The sequence below is a fragment of the Capricornis sumatraensis genome, chromosome 1 (genome assembly GCF_032405125.1).
Source record: "Capricornis sumatraensis isolate serow.1 chromosome 1, serow.2, whole genome shotgun sequence".
Classification (NCBI taxonomy): Eukaryota; Metazoa; Chordata; class Mammalia; order Artiodactyla; family Bovidae; genus Capricornis; species Capricornis sumatraensis.
In genome coordinates this window covers 125,631,495-125,654,779 of record NC_091069.1, presented here as the reverse complement: position 1 = coordinate 125,654,779, position 23,285 = coordinate 125,631,495, and positions in this window count along the sequence as shown.

Below are 23,285 nucleotides of genomic sequence, written 5' to 3'. Positions count from 1 at the left end.
TATAACTTCAAACAAGAATGTATTATTTGACCACTTTTTCAAAATGGCCATAAACAAAAATCTACAAACAATAAATGCTGGAGAGGGTGTGGAGAAAAGGGAACCCTTTTGAGCTATTGGTAGAAATTTAAATTAGTATAGCCACTATGGAGATCAGTGTATGATTCCTTAACAAACCAGGAATAAAACTACTATGACCCCAAAATCCCACTACTGGATTCACTTACATGTGGAATCTAAAAAATGACCCCATGAACTTATTTACAAAACAGAAATAGAGTCACAAATGTAGCAAACAAGCTTATAATTACTAAGGGGGGAAAAGAGGGGCATAATCTGGGAACTTGAGATTGACAAATCCCACTACCCTGAGAAAACCATAACTGAAAAAGATACATGTACCCCAATGTTCATTGCAGCATATTCATGATAGTTAGGACATAGAAGCAACCTAGATACCCATTGACAGATGAATGGATAAAGAAGTTGTGGTACATATATACAATGAAATATTTCTTAGCCATAAAAAGGAACACACTTGCATTAGTTCTAATGAGGTGGATGAAGCTAGAGCCTGTTATACAGAGTGAAGTAGGTCAGAAAGACAAAAAACAAATGTCATGTATTAGCACATATATATGGAATCTAGAAAGATGGCTATGATGAACATATTTGCAGAGCAACAGTGGAGACACAGACATAGAGAACAGATTTGTCAACACAGTAGGGAAGGAGAGGGTGGAATGAATTGAGAGAGTAGTACTGAAACATATATATTGTCATATGTAAAATGGATAGCTAGTAGGAATTTGCTCTATGACACAGAGAGCTCAAACCTGGTACCCTGTGACAATGTAAAGAGGTGGGATAGGGTGGGAGGGAGGTTCCAGAGGGAGGGAACATATATGTACCTATGGCTGATTTACACTGATGTATGGCAGAAACCAATACAACACTGTAAAGTAATTATCCTTTAATTAAAAATAAATAAATTAAAAGAAGATATTATTTGACCACTTTTAATTTTTATTGTCATAATATTTTCTTGATAAATATCACTGTATTACCTCTATCTTTTATAATATTGAATTGCAAAACTCATGTGTTCTTTTCTTTTTGTTTTCTCTTATCATCCCAGATATCCCATTTTTCCACTTCATTAGCATAAAAAAGTTTATACACACACATTAAAAAATTTTTTTTCTAAAACAAATAACTTATATATTTAAAATAGCTTTGTAATTTAAGTACTGTTTTAAGATTTGGAATCTCTATTTCCTGACACCAGATTTGCAAGTACCACCAGAAAATATGGATTTTCTTGTATACTTTATTCTTAACAGTCATGAGAACAGAAAATATTAATAATAAATCTCTTTTGAGACTGTAGACTACCCACCAACAGTAGCAGCAACAACACCTAATTTTTATTGAGGGCTTAATATGTACCAGTCAATTTTATAATCACTTTTTATGTATTTACTTATTTTTTCCTTGAAACAATCATATGGTATAATCATATTAATATACTGGTCCAATAGGAGATAATGTAGCAAGAAACATGAAGTAAGTTGCTAATGGTTACCCTGTTTGTAAGTGATGGGGCCACAGATTCGCACCTGGGTAGTCTGTCTTCAGAACCAACACTCACAACTACATTTACCTTTTATTGCTCTATGTTTCCTCTACATTCCTCACCAAGCTCTCTCTAATTAGGAGCATAACTATCTCATGGTGTGCCTTAAATTACAAATTATTTTATATCGGATACTTTCCGAATTATTTGAAAATAGGCAAAAATCAAGCATTAAAATGACAATTATTAAGACTTAATCTTGATCACAAAATGTATACAATATAGTTGGAGAAACTAGATGCAATTTAACGTGCACACTAGCCAGACCTATACGAGCACTATATACTGATTTATTAAATGTCTAAGGAGTGTAGTATGGACAATATTAGGGAGGAATTATTGGAGGGGATCTGTAATGTCTCAGTGTACACAAGGAAATATCTTCTGAGAATGCTGAAGAGTATATAGACTCTTCAGTGGGACTGCTGGTTGGGTGAGGTGGCAGATGGTGAGCAGAGCATGAAGACAGAGGAAATGTGCTTCATGGAAGCAATAAGAAGTGGTGAGAAACACTTCCAAGCAGAAACTTCAAGAGCTGCCTTCTGGTTTGCCATCATCTCTTTTCTTTCTACTGTGAGACGCAAATTTTTAGAAGAGGGTGGGTTCATCACCTAGAATCTTGGGGTGAAGAAGCACTAAGCAGAGTAGCCAGCAACCTACATCTTAAACTTGAAATAAACTCTCTTCCTGTTTGCCATTAAGCTTTGGGATCATCCATTGATGCAGCATTTCCTAGCTAATATAACTAGCTAGTAGGTAATATCGTTATCCCAAACTTAAATGGTTAAGGATTTGGGCAATGAGAACAAGGGACACATCTAAAAGTCAGTGTCAGGGAAGAGTTGACAGGACTTGGTGACTGATGGGTTGTAAGGTGCAAAGATTTAAAAGAAACTAGTAAGATGACCTTAATGGTTTTAGTTTGGCAGAATAAATCATTTATCAAAAATGATGAAGTATGGAAGCTATGTTTGAAAGATTTAAAGGGTTTAAAGAGAAACCCTTAAATCCTTTTCAAGGAGTTTAAAAGATACTGTAAGGTGGGAAAAGAGAAAAAGCTACTGGGCTGAACTCACTGAAAAATTTGGTAGTTCAGAGAAATTTCATAGTGCTGAGAAGGTGAATTTCTTCAGTAGAAGTCAAAAGAAAGTCTTTGTTTTACTATGTTTTAAAGTTAGGCCATACATTTGCATGGACACCAGGGCTTCCCTGGTGGCTCAGATGGTAAAGAATCTGGCTGCAATGCAGGAGATCTGAGTTCGATCCCAAGATTGGGAAGATCTCCTGAAGAAGGGAAAGGCTACCCACTCCAGTATTCTGGTTTGGAGAATTCCATGGACAGAAGCTCTATCGATCTCTTTTATACATCAGTAAAACTTCATTACACAAAAGTTCTGAGCAATCAAGCCTTGTCACTGGCCCTGGATCGAATTCCCCTCCTCCAGAGGCCAAGAATGGTGTTAGAAACAATCTTTCAGAAGGAGGCAGAGAGCAGAGAAAAGACGGTTTGAACTAGCCACTGAGGGGAGAAAAACTGATCATGATTAGGGGATTGCTGAATACAGTGGGGTTGTTTGATGTTAGACTGCAAGAACTCACAGTGTGCTGAGTCTGAACAGATCTCTGTCTTTTCTCAGGAGTGTTTAGTGTGCTGGGCACAGGCAACAAAATAGTTCACAATAAGTGTGATCCAGATTTGTGATTTTTTTATGGATTAAATTATTTGCCCAAGGTCATACTTAGAGTTCTGTCTAATCCCTTCTTTTTTTCTCAGAAAAATACAATGTCTTCTCAGGGTTACATTTTATATTCCTGTGGTTCTGACAATTTTCACATTGGCTGGACATTCATCTCTTTAACCAGTGGAACTTAGATTTCTTTGTTTTTTATATCCTTGGTTCTTTATAAATTATGATTTTGGTTTTTGGATAACTTTTTCACTTTGGTAAACTTTTCAGATAACTTTCATTGGTGAAAAAAAATTTCTGTGTTTTTTTAAATAAAAGCTTGCCACCTTATTTAATTCATATGTCAGATAATTAACAATCATTAATAAGTGCCTGATATATGCCAAATGCTATGCTAAAGCCCAAGGATGCCAAGATAGGGCTTCTCTGGTGGTTCAGAGACCCGGTTTGATCTCTGGGTTGGGAAGATCCCCTGGAGAAGGCAATGGCTACCCACTCTAGTATTCTTGTCTGGACAATTCCATGGACTGAGGTGCTTGGTGGGCTATAAAACATCGGCTTGCAAAGAGTTGGACACCACTGAGCGACTAACACATGCCACACACTTGCCATATCAAGATAAATGAAATAAGGCACACGTCTTTGATGTGCTTATAAAGGTCAAAACTCTGGCTGGGAAGTATAAACAGAAATAACTTACACCACCAGAAAAACTGTCACTTGCAGCTTCTTAAGCTCCTAGAATTTGTATAACTTGTTTTCTAGTGACCTTTGCTCTAACTTGCTATTGAGGAACCTGCCTCTGGAAAAATTCCTCCTATCTCCCTACTTTCTGCCACTCCCACCCTCAGTCCACACACACCTATTCCTGAACTGCTTTTCATCAAATTTGGTTACTCGCTACATGGAATGAACCTCACCAACCCTGCCACAACCTGCTTCAGTCCCCTTGATCAAAATGATGCTTATTATTGACACCATCTTATCCTACTAGTTACCATATTCTCTCCAATGGATTTTGCCATGTCTGCAGAATTGCTGTTACTTCTACGGGCTGTTCCAGTGTCTACTGGTATACTGGAACCCTTGAGTATTAAAGATGATTGCTGTTCTATTTTGACAAGAAGACAATGCTTTCCTATCATATTACATTGATTCAGAGATGAACCAATGCAGTATGCATGATTGGCGTCAATTGATATGGAAATAGTGACTTCATGTATGCAGCGCTTGTGGATCCTGCTTTAAATAAAATCAGCATAAATCCACATTTTGTGCTTTGTGAAAGTCTAAGTGCTTCAAGAATTTCTCAAGGGCTTGTGGACTTGTGGGCAGTCATGATTCCAGTTATTGGTTCTGCTAGATTTTTGCTACTGTGGTATCTCTTCTTGTTTCCATGGAGGCATTGTTGAAATGAGGCACATTATTCCCTATCAATATCTACAAAGAAACTATCCTCACACCATCAGGAAAATTTATTGGTGGGAAACAGGGAGAAATGCTTGAAATCTAGAAAGGCAAACAAATTAACATTGAAAATTACAAGCTCTTATTAACAAAAGTCTGATAATGGGCATTTTTCGCCATCCAAACTAATTTTTCTTTCACTACCTTTTCTTTCTTCTTTCCCTTCTCTGCATTTTACCTCTCACCTCTCCTACTCAGTTCAGAGGGAAACACATTTCTCATATTATCTCATGAATAAAGTCTAGTGTTCATTTTGATTGCCATGGTTTTTCCTTCAGAATCTTTCCCTTTTCCATGTGAGCTTTATTAAACAAAGTGTTTTCCCACATTTTTTTTCCCCCTGAACTAGAATTCTGTGGCTAGCCCTTATAACCATTTATCAGCCCAGTTATAAGGCTCCCAATTTCATGAACCCAATGACATGAAGAGGCTTCCCAGGTGGTGCTAGTGGTAAAGAACCTGCCTGCCAATGCAGGAGACTCAAGAGATGTGTGTTCGATCCCTGGGTCCAGAAGATTCCCTGGAGTAGGAAATGGCAACCCATTCCGATATTCTTGCCTGGAGAATCCCATCAACAGAGAAGCTTAGAGGGCTATGGTCCATGGAGTCGTAAAGAGTTGGACACAACCAAAGCAACTTTAGCAATGACATGAAAAACTCTGGAGTATAAAAATTGGTGCAACCACTTTGGGAAAGAGTTTGGCAGGACCAGTCTTGTGAGTGAATGACGTGTGTTGTCACAGAGGGCCTTGCACTTGTTTTAATGTTCTGTTGTTTCTGTCTTGAGATTCTTAATCATTTTTGAACGAAGTACTCTGAGTTTTCACATATCACTGAGCCCAGAAAGTTATGTAGGTGATCTTGCAGCTTGACATTATTTACGAAAGCTGAGCATACCCAGGAATGACCCAAGGATTTAACTCCTGTGTAAAAATCCAACTGCATCTCATCTCTATTTTCATCAAGAGATGTTACAGAAATATATACCTCAGCCTTTTATTTGTAGTAGCCAAAAACCTGGAAACAACCTCATTTCCATCAACAATGAATGAACACGTAAATTCAGTTATATTCATGCAAACAAGTAAGATATAGCAAAAAAAATGAATGACCTACTCTGACAAGTTACAGTGGATTAATCACACATCGTACTAGGAAAAATAATTTTGAGGTCTATTTACACAAAGTGTGTCAATAGGTCCACTTATAATGCTGCTAGAGAGTATAGTGTTTGATTTGGGGGAGCAGAGGGTCATGGTTGTTGGGAGGAAACATTATGGAGGCTCCTGTGTTTCTGCTAATGTTTCATTTTTTGACTTGAGTGCAGGTTACATATGTGCCCTTTATGAAGCTGTTAGAATTGTTTTGTACATTTCCTTGAGGGTTATGTCTTGTATGGAGAAGGCAATGGCAACCCACTCCAGTACTCTTGCCTGGCAAATCCCATGGACGGAGGAGCCTGGAAGGCTGCAGTCCATGGGGTCGCTAGGAGTCAGACATGACTGAGCGACTTCACTTTCACTTTTCACTTTCATGCACTGGAGAAGGAAATGGCAACCCGCTCCATTGTTCTTGCCTGGAGAATCCCAGGGACGGGGTAGCCTGGTGGGCTGCCATCTCTGGGGTCGCACAGAGTCAGACATGACTGAAGTGACTTAGCAGCAGCAGCAGCAGCATGTCTTGTATACACAGAAATTTAAAAAATAGTATGCAGCATGTTGCTGTTACCAAGGAAAATTGAATTATCTGTTGTGAGTAGAGTAGAACTCTTAAATAATCTCTGATTAAGCAACTTATTGTATTAATAGAAACTCTTTGTTCTTGCTGTAAAGCACACGGTCAGATTACAAGACTTCCTAAATGTTTGTGTCTCATAAGCTTCTCTCTTGTGTGTCCTTTTAGATAAACCACCAAGCTTCCATTTGGATAAGATAAGGGCATCTATGGTATTAGAAATGTATTCATGCTACTTATATAAAAAAACTTAATAAGGATTTAAGAGATTTTTCATGGGATTCCAAGTCTAGAACAAAGATAGGTCTTTGTACAGTCTAAAATAGGGAAATAGAAAGCCAACATAAATTGCTTGCGGTCACTGACCTCTGAATCACTGACCTCTGAATCTTTATGTATCTGCTTCATTCATTTCAGCTGTTAGTCTTATTGTTCTTATATTCAGTCAACTTGGTAAAATATGGCCACGCCATAATTTACAAGACCTTATGTCCCTTTAGTTTTAAAAACAAGGCAGACTCATGTATTCTCAGACTCATGTATTCTCTTAACTGCAGATTTTAAAAGGAAAAACTCCAGTGGGTCAACTTGCCTCAGGTTTCCTTCTCAGGGCCAGGAACAGTGTCACATAGCAATAACACCTTTACAGCAAACTATTCTATAGAATCCAAAGAGCTAGTTTATAACATTTAACTCATGTGCACACATAAATTAAGAAGCAGGACATGAAGTCCTCTAAATCCTCAGGATGGTACAGCTATCCTGTGTTTCTAATCAATGAATAGACTGGTTCACAATGTGAAGGAAATATTAGTCAAGTGCCTTAGTAAAACATAAAATCCAGAAATATAATGTTCCTTTGAAAGACTTACTTACAAGCAGTATGGTATTTCAAATGAATGCATCAAAAGTTAATTTTTTGAAAAATTGTGTTAGAACATCTGACTATCATTTTAGGGGAAAGGCGAGTTTTCCTATCGTACACCAGTCATTAAAGAATGCAGGTAGGTAGAGTGTGTGTGTGTGCACTCAGTTGCTCAGTCATGTCCAATTCTTTGCAACCTCATGGACTGTAGCCTGCCAGGCTCCTCTGTCCATGGAATTTTCCAGACAAGAATACTGGAGTGGGTTGCCATTTCCTACTCCAGGGGATCTTCCTGACCCAGGGATCGAACCCACATCTCTAGCATCTCCTGCATTGGCAGGCGGATTCTTTACCACTGTGCCACCAGGGAAGCCCAGGTAGATATAGTATCTAATGGTAATTCTAAGAGCAAACAAAACCACAGGGATCATAAAAATAGAATTGTTTAGAAACATGGGGAAAAGTAATTGTTTTAATTTATTATTATTATTTTTTATTGAAGCATAGTTGGTATGCGATATTGATTTCAGGTGTACAACATAGTGGTTTGATATTTATATTCATTATAGAATGATCTCCATGATAAATCAAGTAACCATCTATCACCAAAATTATTATAATATTGTTGAATATATTTCTTATGCTTTCTATTCATCCCATGACATTTATTGTATGACTGGAAGTTTGTGTCTCCAATGTCCTTTGTTTATTGCATCCATTCCCCCACCCCTTCCCCTCTGGCTATCACCAGTTTCTTCTCTGTATCTATGAGTTAGTTTCTGTTTTGTTTTGTTTGTTCATTTACTTTGTATTATAGATTCCACATATAAGTGGAATCATATTAATATATTCAGTTCAGTTCAGTTGCTCAATCATGTCCAACTCTTTGTGACCTCCAGGGACTGCAGCACGCCAGGCCTCCAGGTCCATCACCAACTCTCAGAGCTTGCATAAACTCATGTACATAGAGTTGGTGATGCCATCCAACCATCTCATCCTCTGTCATCCCCTTCTCCTCCTGCCTTCAATCTTTCTCAGCATCAGGGTCTTTTCCCATGAGTCAGTTCTTCACATCAGGTGGCCAAAGTATTGGAGCTTCAGCTTCAGCATCAGTGCTTCCAGTGAATATTCAGGACTGATTTCCTTTAGAATGGACTGGTTGGATCTCCTTGCAATGCAGGGGACTCTCAAGAGTCTTCTCCAATACCACATTTCAAAAGTATCAATTCTTTGGTGCTCAGCCTTCTTTATGGTCCAACTCTCACATCCATGTGAGACATGACTACTGGAAAAACCATAGTTTGACTAGATGGACCTTTGTTGGCAAAGTAATGTCTCTGCTTTTTAATATGCTGTCTAGGTTGGTCATAGCTTTTCTTCCAAGGAGCAAGCATCTTTTAATTTTGTGGCTACAGTCACCATCTGCAGTGATTTTGGAGCCCAAGAAAAGAAAGTGTGTCATTGTTTCCATTGTTTCCCCATCTACTTGACATAAAGTGATGGGACCGAATGCCATGATCTTCATTTTTTGAATGCTGAGTTTTTAAGCCAGGTTTTTCACTCTCCTCTTTCACTTTCATCAAGAGGCTCTTTAGTTCTTCTTTGCTTTCTGCCATGTGTGGTGTCATTTGCATATCTGAGGTTGTTGATACTTCTGCAGATCTTGATTCCAGCTTGTGCTTCATCCAGCCTGGCATTTCATCTGATGTACTCTACATATAAGTTAAATAAGCAGGGTGACAATATACAGCCTTGACGTACTTCTTTCCCAATTTGGAACCAGTCTGTTGTTCCATGTCCAGTTCTAACTGTTGCTTCTTGACCTGCATACAGGTTTCTCAGAAGGTAGGTAAGGTGATCTAGTATTCCCATCTCGAAGAATTTTCCACTGTTTGTTGTGATCCACACAGTCAAAGGCTTTGGCATAGTCAATAAAGCAGAAGTAGATGTTTTTCTGGAACTCTCTTGCTTTTTCTGTGATCCAGCAGATGTTGGCAATTTGATCTCTGGTTCCTCTGCATTTCTTAAATCCAGCTTGAACACCTGGAAGTTCTCAGTTCACATACTATTGAAGCCTCATTTGGAGAGTTTTGAGCCATATTGGGTTGGCCAAAATGTTGCTTCAGTTTTTAAGACACATTTTTCATTTTCATCAAGAATTTTATTGAGCAATGAATGTGTTCACTGTTTTATTTCACTACCTTCTGCCATTTTTCAGACAATTTCATAATTCCATCTTGCCAAAACTTTTTATCTTTTTGAGCAAAGAACTGTTCCAAGTGTCTTTTACAGTCTTCCAGGGAATGTAAAATTTTTCCATTAAGATATTTTTGTACAGACTGAAATAAATGGAAATGCAGAGGTACAGTATCTGGTGAATATGGTGGATGATTTAAAATTTCCTAGCCAAGCTGTAACAGATATTGCCTGGTCATAGAAAAAAAAAATTCAGTTTTGCCTTGTCCTGATGGAAGGTTACACATTTTCTGTTGACTAATTCTGGATGTTTTTCATCAAGTGTTGCTTTCAGTTGGTCTAATTAGGAGCAGTACTTGTTGGAATTAATCATTTGATTTTCTGGACGGCACGCAAAATAGAGGACTCCGTTTCAATTCCACCATATACACAACATCAGCTTCTTTGGTTGAAGACTGGCCTTTGGTGTGGTTGATGGTGGTTCATTTCACTTGCTGCATGATCTCTTAAGTTCCACATTATTGTACAATATCCACTTTTCATTGTTTGTTACAATGTGCTTTAAAAATAGAACACTTTCATCATGTCTAAGAAGAGAATTGCATGTGGAAATATGGTCAAGAAAGTTTTTTTCAGCTTAACTCCTGTGGTACCCAAACATCAAAGCGATTAACATAACCAAGCTGGTGCAAATCATTAATGATTTTTCAGTGCTTGATTTGGATACTTTGAGTATGTCAGCTATTTCCTGTGTGGTGTCATGTGATTGCTCTCAGTTAATGTCTTGATTTGATCACTATAAATTTCAGCTGGTCTACTTGACCATGAAACATCGTCCAGTGAAGTCTCCAGCATGAAACTATTGACATGTTTGATCAGTCTCGCACCTTCTCCCTATATTGCACAGATCTTTCTATTTTTTGCTGTTCGGTTGTATTTTTACCTTTCTTGAAATAATAAAGCATAATGTGCCAAAATGTTGCTTCTTTCATTTATTTTCAGTACTAAAATAGCTATACAAAAATTCAAAAATTTTGATTTTTTAAAAATGCATGCTGATTTTATGTCACAATCTTAAAAAACTGTTTTGAATGAAGTTAAAGACAGCAAAGTGCTCTACTAGAGCCCTCTTATAGAAAAAAAAAATTAATGGATGTTTGGGCCAATTCATAGTATATGCCTTTTTTTGTCTGAGTTATTTCACTAAGCACAGTATCCTCCAGTTACATCATGTTGTGCAAATAGAAAAATGTCATTCAATTTTATTGCTGAGTAACTAGCCAGTCTGATCACATGGACCACAGCCTTGCCTAACTCAATGAAACTAAGCCATGCCCTGTGGGGCCACCCAAGACGGATGGGTCATGGTGGAGAGGTCTGACAGAATGTGGTCCACTGGAGAAGGGAATGGCAAACCACTTCAGTATTCTTGCCTTGAGAACCCCATGAACAGTATGAAAAGGCAAAATGATAGGATACTGAAAGAGGAACTCCCCAGGTTGGTAGGTGCCCAGTATGCTACTGGAGGTCAGTGGAGAAATAACTGCAGAAAGAATGAAGGGATGGAGCCAAAGAAAAAAACAATACCCAGTTGTGGATGTGACTGGTGATAGAAGCAAAGTCCGATGCTGTAAAGAGCAATATTGCATAGGAACCTGGAAACTCAAGGCAAACTCTTGAGAGTCCATTGGACTGCAAGGAGATCCAACCAGTCCATTCTAAAGATCAGTCCTGGGTGTTCATTGAGAGGACTGATGCTGAAGCTGAAACTCCAGTACTTTGGCCACCTCATGCGAAGAGTTGACTCATTGGAAAAGACTCTGATGCTGGGAGGGATTCCGGGCAGGAGGAGAAGGGGATGACAGAGGATGAGATGGCTGGATGGCATCACCGACTCGATGGACATGAGTTTGAGTAAACTCCGGGAGCTGGTGATGGACAGGGAGGCCTGATGTGCTGCGATGAATGGGGTTGCAAAGAGTTGGACACGACTGAGCGACTGAACTGAACTGAACAGAGAATTCCATTGTGTGTGTGTGTGTTTGTATCACGTCTTCTTTATCCATTTGAATTTTTTTTAAAAAAATTTAAGTATAGTTGATGCACATATTAAATAAGGTACAGGTGTACAATGCAGTGATTTACAATTTTTAAAAGTTATTCTCCATTTACATGTGCCCAGTGCTCAGTCCCTCAATTGTTCCTGCTCTCTGCAACCCTATGGACTATATAGGCCTTCAGGTTCCTCTGTCTATGGAATTTCCCAGGCAAGAATACTGGAGTGGGTTGCCATTTCCTCCTCCAGGGCATCTTTCCAGACTCAGGGATTTAACTCGTGTCTTTTATGTCTCCTGTATTGGCAAATGGATTCTTTACCACTGAGCCATCTGGGAAGCCCCATTCTCCATTTATAGGAGAATGTTATTATAAAATATTGACTATGTTCCCTGTCCTATACAATATATATCCTTATAACATATAGCCTATCCATTTTTGCAGATGGCAATATTTCATTCTTTTTATGGCTGAATAGTATTCCATTTCGTATATACACACATGCACCATACCACACCACAGCTTCTTTGCTCATTCATTGATGGACACTTATATTGCTTCTATATCTTGGCAATTGTAAATAATGCTGCTGCTATGAACATTGGGGTACCTGTATCTTTTTTAATTAGTGTTTTCATTTTCTTTAGATACATATGCAGTGGTAGAATTGCTGGATCATGTGGTAGTTCTGTTTTTAGTTTTTTGAGGAACCTCCATATTGTCTCCCATGGTGGATACATCAGCTTATGCTTCCTTTCCTCTACATTCTTGCCAACATTTATTTGTTTGATGAGAGCCATTCTGACAGGTGTGAGGTGTTATATTTGTTTTTGTTTGAATTTCTCTGATTATTAGAAATGTTGAGCATCTTTTCATGTGCCTATTGGCCATCTGTATGTTTTATTTGGAAAAATGTCTCTTCAGATCTTCTGCCCATTTTTTTTGTTGGATTTTTTTGATACTGTGTTGTATGTACTGCTTATATATTTTGGAAATTAACCTCTTGTCAGTAACATTTTAGTTTAGTTTGAAGTCAAGGAGCATGATATCCCAGTTTTGTTCTTTTTTTCTTAAGATTGCTTTGGCAGTTTGGGGTCTTTTGTAGTTCTATATTGATATTAGGATTATTTGTTCTAATTGTGAGAACAATGTCATGGGTATTTGGATAGGGATCACATTAAATCTGTAAGTTGCTTTGGGGAGTATGGACATTTTTACAGTATTAATTCTTTCAATCCAAGAGCATGGGGCATCTTTCCATTTCTTTATATCATCTTCGATTTTCTTCATCAGTGTTTTATAGTTTTCAGAGTATAGGTCTTTCACTTCCTTGCTTAAATTTATTCCTAGGTATTTTGTTCTTCTCCATGCAATTTTAAATAGGATTTATTTTTTTTTACTTTCTATTTCACAGTTTATTATTAGTGTACAGTGAAACAACAGATTTCTCTATATAAATCTTGTCTCTTGCAACTTTGTGAATTCATTTATTAGTTTTAATTTTTTTTTTTTTTTTTTTTGTGAAGAATTTGAGGAAAGATTCCCCTGGAGAAGGGAATGGCACCATACTCCAATATTCTTGCCTGGAGAATTCCATGGACAGAGGAGCCTGGTGGGCTACAGTCCATAGGGTCACAAAGAGTCAGACAAAGCTGAGCGACTAATACTTTTTTTTTCACTTAAGATTTTCTGTTTAAAGTATCATGTCATCTGCAAATAGTGATTCAGAGTGAGTGAGTTTTTTAATGCACCCTTTAGGAATAGAGCCTTGGTTTCCTACAGCTCTTTGGGTATCCTGAATGTAAGCCCTGCTAGTTTTCAAAGACAGGCATTTTGAGGGCCTGTCTTTCCAGTGGGCTGGGAAGACTGATATGAGGATCGGATTCTCTGCTTCTGGAGGAGGAACTCCCTGGTTGTGATTTTTCCTTCCATTTGTGTGTCAATGTGCTGAGGTTGTGGATCCTAACTAAACCATATCTCCATTCTTACCCATTTCACTGTGGCTCTTTCTTTATATTTCTAGCTGGAGAAAATCTTTTCTGCTAGCTTTCAGGTTGCTGTCAGAGACAACTGCTCTTTGTTGTGTTGTGTGTGTGTTAGTAAGTCGTGTCTGACTCTATGCGACCCCATGGACTGTAGCCCACCAGGTTCCTCTGTCCGTGGAATTCTCCAGGCAAGGATGCTGAAGTGGGTTGCCATTCCCTTCTCTAGAGGATCTTCCAAAACCAGGGACTGAACCTGAGTCTCCTGTATTGCCAGTAGATTCTTTACCATCTGAGCCATGAGGGAACCCTACAGTTGCTCTTTAAGTAGCTGTAATTTTTGTATGCCCATGGAAGGAGTTGAGCTCAGGGTCTCCTAACCCATTATCTTGACCCAGACCCCAAAAGTTGTTTTTAAACATGATCACAGAAAACATAAGTTAGAAAGTTGACACATTTGATTACATCAGAATAAAAAACTTAATTTTGACTAAAGGTACCAAGTAAGTTTAAAGCAAATGTGATGGTCAATTTTACATGTCCACTTGGGTTAGCTACAGTTTCCATTATTTATTCTAACATTAATCTAGGTGTTGCTGTGAAGGAATTTTGAAGATGCTATTTAAATCCATAATTAGTTGTCTTTAGGTAAAGGAGATTATTTTAGATTATGTAGATGGGCCTGATTTAATCTGTTGGAAGCCCTTAAGAGTAGAATTGAGGTTTCCTTGAAGGAGAGGAAATGGTGCCCCATGGACTGCAGCTTCTGTTCATTTGAAGTGGCCTGCCCTATTGTTTTGAACTTAGCTAGGCCACCCAGATAGCATATTCAAATGCAGAGACATTACTTTGCCAACAAAGATCCATCTAGTCAAGGCTATGGTTTTTCCAGTAGTCATGTATGGATGTGAGAGTTGGACTGTGAAGAAAGCTGAGCACCGAAGAATTGATGCTTTTGAACTGTGGTGTTGGAGAAGACTCTTGAGAGTCCCTTGGACTGCAAGGAGATCCAACCAGTCCATTCTGAAGGAGATCAGCCCTGGATGTTCTTTGGAAGGAATGATGCTAAAGCTGAAACTCCAGTACTTTGGCCACCTCATGTGAAGAGTTGACTCATTGGAAAAGACTCTGATGCTGGGAGAGATTGGGGGCAGGAGGAGAAGGGGACGACAGAGGATGAGATGGCTGGATGGCATCACCAGCTTGATGGACGTGAGTTTGAGTGAACTCCGGGAGTTGGTGATGGACAGGGAGGCCTGGTGCGCTGTGATTCATGGGGTCGCAAAGAGTTGGACACGGCTGAACGACTGAACTGAACTGAACTGAACTGAGGCCACCTCTACAATTGCATAAGCCAATTCCTTGCATTAACCCTGTTAATAGATTTTTCCTACTGGTTGTATTTTTCTTGATGAACACTGATACAACTGACAGGCTAGGAAAAATTATTTGTGACATCTAAAAAGGAGTATTTCAGAAGAAAAAGTTAAAACAACATTCTAAAAAGAAGTAAGAACTAGCCTAATGGAAAAAGGATTCATTTTAGTTATCTGCTGGTGTGTAATAAGGAAGTCTGAAACCTGACTACTTAAAGCAGTGTATTATTAATTCTTGTTATCTGTAGGTTGGAAATCTGGGAAGTTCTTATCATCACCTGAGATCATTTAAGCTGTAGTTACCTGAAGGCTCCATTGTGGCTGGAGGGTCCAGGTTGTCTTCACTCAGATGTGTAGCAGTTGTTCCTGGATGTCGGCTGAGACTCCTCAGTTTTCCACATGATTTCTCATTTTCTGGTTAGTTGGTCTGTGCTTCTTCATAAAACTGACGTGGAAGGATTAGAATAGGGTGAGTGCGGGAGCTGCAAGAATAGGGGTTTTCCCTGTTCAGTGACAGGAGAGTGTTACTCAGAGGTGAATGTTTATCTTATCTGAAATATTTAAATGTTATAATGTTAAGTCATGATTTACCTGTGTAATTAAAATAATATATAAATATGTTATAGACAGTGTTGTCCCCTTGACTGAAAATTGTGGATTGAAATCTAATCTCTGATGGTATTGTGAAAGTGGGGCCTTTGGGATCGGATGAAGTCAGGAGGAGGGAGCCCTTATAAATGGGATTAGTGTCTTTCTAAAAGACCCCAGAGAGTTCCCTCATCTCTTCCTCCATGTGAGGATAATGCAAGATAACAGCTGACTGTGAACCATGAAGTGAGTTCTCACAAGACATTGAATCTGTTGGAAACTTGATCCTGGACTTCCCAGTTTTCAGAAAAGTTAGAATTAAATTTCTGTTCTGTATAAGCCACTCAGTCTATCATATCAGTTATAGCACCTGTACTGACTCTTTATCAACTCAACTAAAGTTACCTAAAGGTTACAGCTGACCTATATTTTTTGTTACCTAGCATTATGCCAGTTGGAGAAGGCAATGGCAACCCACTCCAGTACTCTTGCCTGGAAAATCCCATGGATGAAGGAACCTGGTAGGCTGCAGTCCATGGGGTCACTAAGAGTCAGACACGACTGAGCGACTTCACTTTCACTTTTCACTTTCATGCATTGGAGAAGAAAATGGCATCCCACTCCAGTGTTCTTGCCTGGAGAATCCCAGGGACGGGGGAGCCTGGTGACCTGCCACCTGTGGGGTCACACAGAGTTGGACATGACTGAAGCAACTTAGCAGCAGCAGCAGCATTATGCCAGTAATAGACATCCCTAGACTCTGTCCAAGTTTCCAACTGGAAGAATAATTGCATGAGATGCTTAGCATGATAGATGAGGAAATATTCAAGTTATCATAACCTCATCATTGGAGCCTTAGTTTCTGGACTTCATTTTTTTGATTGGATTGTGAGATCTGGATGTCAGACTTACTGATGACTATAACATGTAAGAAATGGTTCTTGTTCTTGCTGTTGTTGTTTAGTCACTAAGTTGTGTCCAACTCTTTTGCAACCCCAGGGACTATAGCCTGCCAGGCTCCTCTGCTCATGGGATTTTCAAGGCAAGAATACCATAGTGGGTTGCCATTTCTTTCTCTAAGAAATGTATGCAGGTCAGGAAGCAACAGTTAGAACTGGACATGGAACAACAGACTGGTTCCAAATAGGAAAAGGAATATGTCAAGGCTGTATATTGTCACCCTGCTTATTTAACTTATATGCAGAGTACATGATGAGAAACGCTGGCCTAGAAGAAGCACAAGCTGAAATCAAGATTGCCTGGAGAAATATTAATAACCTCAGATATGCAGATGACACCACCCTTATGGCAGAAAGTGAAGAAGAACTAAAGAGCCTTTTGATGAAAGTGAAAGTGGAGAGTGAAAAAGTTGGCTTAAAGCTCAACATTCAGAAAACGAAGATCATGGCATCTGATCCTATCACTTTATGGCAGATAGATGGGGAAACAGTGTAAATAGTGGCTGACTTTATTTTTTGGGGGCTCCAAAATCACTGCAGATGGTGATTGCAGTCATGAAATTAAAAGACGCTTACTCCTTGGAAGGAAAGTTATGACCAATCTAGACAGCATATTAAAAAGCAGAGACATTATTTTGTCAACAAAGGTCCATCTAGTCAAGGCTATGGTTTTTCCAGTGGTCATGTATGGACTATAAATGAGAGTTGGACTATAAAGAAAGCTGAGAGCCAAATAATTGATGTTTTTGAACAGTGGTGTTGGAGAAGACTCTTGAGAGTCCCTTGGACTGCAAGGAGATCCAACCAGTCCATCCTAAAGGAGATCAGTCGTGGGTGTTCATTGATACGACTGATTTTGAAGGTGAAACTCCAATACTTTGGCCACCTGATGTGAAGAGCTGACTCATTTGAAAAGACTCTGATGCTGGAAAAGATTGAGGGCAGGAGAAGGAGACGACAGAGGATTAGATGGTTGGATGGCATCACCGACTTGATGAACGTGGGTTTGGGTGAATTCTGGGAATTGGTGATGGACGGGGGGCCTGGCATGCTGCAGTTCATGGGGTTGCAAAGAGTCGGACACGACTGAGTGACTGAACTGAACTGAACTGCCATTTTTCTCTAAGAAATGGTTCTAGATTGCCACAATTAAGTGAATATTGTGATAAAGCAAATCATGAAAATTTTTGGTTTATGAGTGTATATTAAAGTTCTGTATATACTGTGCTATAGTCTATGAAGTATAGAGTAGCATTATATCTTAAAAAAGTACCTGTCTTGATTAAAAGATTACTTATTGCTTAAAAATGCTAACTATAATCTAAATCTTCAATTAGTTTAACCTTTTGCTGGTGAAGCATCTGAAATATTGCGAGAATTACCAAAATGTGATTCAGAGACACAAAGTGAGCAAATAATGTTGGAAAAATTGTGCCAATAGACTTGCTTGGAGCAGAGTTGCCACAAACCTTTAATTTGTAAAAAACACAATATCTATAAAATCTACAAAGAATAATAATATAAAGCATAAAGAAGGTATGTCTGCAGAGGACACATTTTTATTTCTTCCTTTTTACTATAAGGAGGCTGCAGAATGAAATGAAAAATGAGCTTGTGAAAAATTTTTCTTTTAAGCTGTAGCCATATTTGTGTGTAAGGACCTGACACTATTTGATATGAGGTAAAGAAACTGAGTAGTTAGTTAAATTAATGTTCAAACTTTTCAAAGTGACTTTTTAAAGTGATTCTTTTAAAAGGACCCTTTCTTAGGCCAGTTGTATTGTCCAGTTGAGACTGTTGGTCCTTGATGTGAGAACTGTGGAATTTTCTCCTTTAGATGAATGTTTATTTGTCCTGGTGTAGAAATTAATCTTGAATGGATGTTAATGCAGAATAGCATGCTCTTAAGGATCATATTGGCTTCCCTAGTTGCTCAGTTGGTAAAGAATCCACCTGCAATGCAGGAGACCTGGGTTCAATCCCTCGGTTGAGAAGATCCCCTGGAGAAGGAATGGCAACCCACTTCAGTATTCTTGCCTGGGAAATCCCATGGACAGAGGAGCCTGGCGGGCTACCCTTTACAGATTTGCAGAGTTGGACATGACTGAGCGACTAAGCCACTAAGCCACCAAGCCACCATCACCAAGGGTCATATTGTTCCTGTGGTTTCCTTTTGAGATACAAGTATACTCCACTTTTCCAAGGTTAGAAAGAACAGAAGTTTAGAGTTACATGTTTATTTAACCATACGTAGTTGTTTGTTCCCTCCCTTTCCTGCCCCCAAATTCATTTTTGCTGAGAAACATGTTTCATTTTCTTTATTGACATCCATCTGACATTGGCTACTGGGGTGTCAGTGGTGGGCATGTTGACCAACTTCTTAGAAATACAGATTTAATGGTTTATTTTTTTTATAAACCTTATTCTGTATGTGGTAAACTAATTGAGAGTTAACTGGTTGACTTCTACTGACCAAAGATGAATTGAAATCAGATTTTTATACTGTTTTAGAAACTTCTGTTTTTATCCAATAATAATGATCCTCCATGCAGTTGCTTCATTGCTGGCTGGAAACTTTTAGAGTTCTCCTTAGTCTGCTAAATTAGGGGCGTAACATAGGAATCAACCTAAAGCTAAATTGGAAATATGTACTCTAGCTCTCTATTGCTTTCACCCTGTTGTCCCCCTCCCCTCACATGGGAGGTGCTTAGTATGTGTTTAGAAAAGACTGTGGGAAGCATTTCTCAGTTTGGGAATGTATTACTCGATGTGAATATAGACAAATAACTCATAGATTATTAGACTACTATTGTGTGATGGAAAACTGCTTCATGGGGTATATATAACTCAATGGAATGCTAAATTTGGATATGGACTTAGAATGTCTCATTATGTAACACCTTGAATAACTTTCAACTTTCTTTTTCTGACGTGGTACTGATTTCACCAGCCTTATAAATCCCACGTACAGTGTTAATGGTGGTTACAACATTGACATGCAAGAGACATGAAGCTTCTTACAACAATCTACACTTTGCTTCTTCTTCTTCTTCTTCTTCTTTTTTTTTTTTAATAATTTCTGGAAGGAAATGGATTCCCAGTTCCCAGATGTAATTTAACTGACTTTAGGACCCAATTTCTAGAAATCTACAGAGTCATGCTAGATAATACATTGGCTCAATAAGTCTTTCAGGTTAAATTGTCTGGGTAAGAAGTGTAAAAGCATATATATTCTGGAAGTGCAGCCTAATTGTGTTACATCCTTGACTTTTCAGTTGCAAGTTAAATATTTTATATATGTTTTAAAAAAACTTTTTGTTCAGTCAGTCAGTTCAGTCGCTCAGTTGTGTCCAACTCTTTGCGACCCCATGAATCGCAGCACGCCAGGCCTCCCTGTCCATCACCAACTCCTGGAGTTCACTCAGACTCACGCTCACCGAGTCAGTGATGCCATCCAGCCATCTCATCCTCTGTCGCCCACTTCTCCTCCTGCCCCCAATCCCTCCCAGCATCAGAGTATTTTCCAATGCGTCAACTCTTCGGATGAGGTGGCCAAAGTACTGGAGTTTCAGCTTTGGCATCATTCCTTCCAAAGAAATCCCAGGGCTGATCTCCTTCAGAATGGACTGGTTGGATCTCCTTGCAGTCCAAGGGACTCTCAAGAGTCTTCTCCAACACCACAGTTCAAAAGCATCAATTCTTCAGCGCTCAGCCTTCTTCACAGTCCAACTCTCACATCCATACATGACTACTGGAAAAACCATAGCCTTGACTAGATGGACCTTAGCTGGCAAAGTAATGTCTCTGCTTTTGAATATGCTATCTAGGTTGGTCATAACTTTTCTTCCAAGGAGTAAGCATCTTTTAATTTCATGCCTGCAATCACCATCTCCAGTGATTTTGGAGCCCAAAAAAATAAAGTCTGACACTGTTTCCACTGTTTCCCCATCTATTTCCCATGGAGTGATGGGACCGGACACCATGATCTTCGTTTTCTGAATGTTGAGCTTTAAGCCAACTTTTTCACTCTCCTCTTTTACTTTCATCAAGAGGCTTTTTAGTTCCTCTTCACTTTCTGCCATAAGGGTGGTGTCATCTGCATATCTGAGGTTATTGATATTTCTCCTGGCAATCTTGATTCCAGCTTGTGTTTCTTCTAGTCCAGCATTTCTCATGATGTACTCATGAATAAAAGATGTTTGTCTCCATTTAATTTACTCCAAAATGGCCATAAATAAAACATGTCATTAAGAAATTTTATACAAAAGAGCAATTCTCTTCTGAGAGATTTTCAGTCTATCACCTTGACCAGTTGAATCAAAATGGCCAGTTTAAAAATAAATTTATGCTTTCTTTTCTTTCCCTTAAATAAACTCACCTAACTCAAGTCATGGGGTTACATAATAATATTCCTGGATTCATTTTATAATTGTAGATGATATTCATTGGATGAATAAATGGCTACTCTTGACCTCCTGTTGTCCATCTCTGATAGTTTCCCTGAAAACAAGCCCTGGAAGCATTCAAGTGTTTCTTTAGTAGAGTTTGTGTTACTATTGTCATCGATGTAAGTGCTATACAATTGTTCTGTTCCCTTCCCTTGAAGTCTTACAACCTGACTTTAAGCTCTTCTGTTCTATTACTTTTCTTTCCTCTTGGAAACACTTGCCTTTAATCTCCAGGAGAGTGTTAGGCAGATTCAATTAAAACTCTGCATGACGACTCTTATACAGTCATCAGGGGAGTGCTAATGCTGAAACCACCAGAGCTGGTTATTTTAGAGTTTTCAAAGAAACCTGAAAATCATATAATGAGTGGATTTGCTATTGCACATAAGATTTAGAGTAATTGAAGTTTTGATTTGCTCTTGGAAATGATGTACTTTAGGGGGGAAAATCACTTGAGTTTTGGGAATAGAATTTTTACAAAAATTCAAAGTGCTGCGAAGCAAGTCAGTGTATTTGGATTCTAGACTTGCATGGTTTGGTGTTTCCAGCACTTCATTTGTCAAATGATTTATGGGACATTTATCAGGCATGACATTTTTCAAGTGACTTTTGAGGATTAAACAAGGATATCTCAGCAAAGCATCAGAAATATGTTAAAGGCAATTTTGTTCAACTAAATGCCAATGCCTTTGATCCAGGATGAAAAAGGTTTTGAGGAGTTCGTATAACTGCCAGGAAATCTTCTCATATGTACTCTTGGAGCTGTCAGGCTTGGGGTGTCTGAGCTGAAAAAGAAGCACCTCTGTCTTTCCAACCTTTATTTAAATCAGATACCTGATAATTGTCCTTGATTTTTTTGGTCATTTGCCAACCATGTATTTAATCTAATTAATCACTGTGCCCTGTAAATATCTTTGGAACCACTTGACATGCTCCACCTTGATTGCCACCAGCCTGTTTAAGTCATCATTATATCTCACCTGTGGTCTCATCTCACTCTATTCCATTCTCTGCACTTTCCGAATAATTTCAATAAAATAAACATTAAATTAGATAGATTTTCTACCTGAAATCTTTTCAGTGTTCCCTCCACCTTAACAAAATAAAGTTCAAGCTTTTTACTCTTCTTCTTTTATACTCTCTCCCCTGGAGAAAGAAATGGCAGCCCACTCCAGTATTCTTGCCTAGAAAATTCCATGAACAGAGGAGCCTGGCAGGCTATAGTCCATGGGGTTTCAAAGAGTCGGACATGCCTGAGCACACACGCTGGACACCAGATTTTATTCTTACTTCTTTCTTAACTTTATCTCTCTTTTCTCCTCCACATTTTGTTCATTCAGGCCTTAGGAAACTGCCTAGGGGTAAGCTGTCATTAATGTGGTGAAGCAAACTCATCTGGAAAGGGATCATGAGTTATAGAAATGGAAGATGGTTTTATTTTTTACCTTTTTAATATAAGCCTTGACCAGAAAGTCAATTTGAATGTCTCACGTGCTATAACCTAGAATGTCTTTATCTTCTTTTCAATAACCTTAGAGCCCTAATGGGTCCTAATTACTATAAAGAGACTCTGATACTAGAAAAGACAAAAATACATTATAGAAATAATTTAAAAAATTGAACACAAATGCCAAGCTTAAGTCAAATCAGATAAAACTTCGAGGTGTCAGAAATTTAAATAGTTTATGAACAAAATGTTTTGGGCCTGGGAATTTTGATCTGACCTTGCTTTTTAGGTAGATAAATTCATTTAAGTATGCTTCAAGACTGAGACTTTTAAGAAGTTATCCAATTTAAATATTTTTCTTGTGGCAGAAAAATGCCTTCATTAATTAGTACACATTGTTATAGATGTTTCCAAGAAATTTCACAACTTTTTTGATAGTATACTCCAGACTTCCAACGTCAAGGCCAAGAGTTTCTTTCTTATGTCCAGCCAAGTTTTCTTGCCCTCACTCTGATTTTAGCATGTTTCCTCTCATTATTTCCTTGATCAAGATGTAGAATAATTTTGCCAACTTTTTACTGTGACATTTCTCATTTAAATCTCCCCCTATGGTTTTCTTTTCCAGGTTGAACAACCTTGGTGTCTTTAATCTTTTCTCCAAATAACTGCTTTTCATTTTTTTTCCCTCAGTGTATTTTAGATTTTTTGCTGTCCTCTATCTCAGATTTCTTCATATGCATTTTAAACTGCAGAGACAAACACTGGACATAGTATTCTATTAGGTTGTGGCCCTTGCCAAGAAGTGGAAGGTTGCTTCCTGACTCCTGGCAAGTTGCACCCCTGT